Source organism: Delphinapterus leucas, chromosome 16 (genome assembly GCF_059928025.1).
Source record: "Delphinapterus leucas isolate spDelLeu-1000000601 "Yukka" chromosome 16, BTC_Dleu_Yukka2, whole genome shotgun sequence".
NCBI classification, from domain to species: domain Eukaryota; kingdom Metazoa; phylum Chordata; class Mammalia; order Artiodactyla; family Monodontidae; genus Delphinapterus; species Delphinapterus leucas.
Genome location: NC_143144.1, coordinates 68645885 through 68646804, shown reverse-complemented (window position 1 = coordinate 68646804; position 920 = coordinate 68645885). Strand labels below are relative to the sequence as shown.

The following is a 920-nucleotide window of genomic DNA, read 5'->3' as shown; positions in this document are numbered from 1 at the left end:
AGGAAGTGCAATTGACACATAAACCTTGTTTCTAAAACAAATTTCTAAGCCACCCACAGGCCTGAAGTGAGCCTTCAGGAGTGTGAATCAGAGGCAGCCTGAGATGTAAGCAAAATACTCAACTGCTGAAATTACACTTGTTTTAGGGACACCAGGAAGTTCTCCCTACTCTCAAAGAGCAAGACTATCTTAGGGCCACAGTACTAGAAATTTTACAATTAGAAATTCACTCCTTTGGATTTATTATCTCTAGTCCACTTTTAAAAGATGGGGGAGGGAGCTGTCCTTCTTGAGCAAGATAAAACACTAAACTGAAATCATACAACGTGTTAGATAATGGTAATAATAATGTTTTATGTTGATACAGCGTGTTATAGCTTCCAAATTCCCTGGCAAGTAGGTAGAATAAGCACTCTTTAACCAAAATTTTACAGATAAGGAAACTGAAGTTCAAAGAGGCAATATGCTGCTCACTTCGGCAGCACATATACTAAAATTGGAACGATACAGAGAAGATTAGCATGGCCCCTGTGCAAGGATGACACGCAAATTTGTGAAGCATTCCATATATTTTTTTTTCAAATTTGACAACACTATCAGCTCCACTTTAGAAATTTCCAGTAATCAGGTAAGGAAAAAAAAAGGATAAACAAAGAGGCCATATGACTTGCTCAAAGACGTGAAACAAGAATTGCAGAGAGAGAGAGAGAGCTGAAGAAGGTCACCTGACTCCTAGCCCAGTGCTTTGCAGAGGTGGCAGCAATGGCAGAGTCAAAGGGGGCGTGCGGGTAGGGAGTGGGTCTTCAAACCACCAAATAATTTCCATCAACACTTCTTTGATCTACATAAAGGTTTTCCTAATTGTTGATGAAGTTCATTGCACGCTGCCACATCAAGACACACACACACCCACCTCCAGC

General features: G+C 40.5%; 1 non-coding gene across 1 annotated transcript; it reads left to right on the top strand.

Annotated features, from left to right (window-relative positions):
* The first annotated feature begins 466 nt into the window (after positions 1 to 466).
* LOC115801516 (U6 spliceosomal RNA) lies at positions 467 to 573 on the top strand. The gene has a single exon (XR_004021820.1). It is a non-coding gene; the product is annotated as a U6 spliceosomal RNA (small nuclear RNA).
* Positions 574 to 920: the final 347 nt, after the last annotated feature.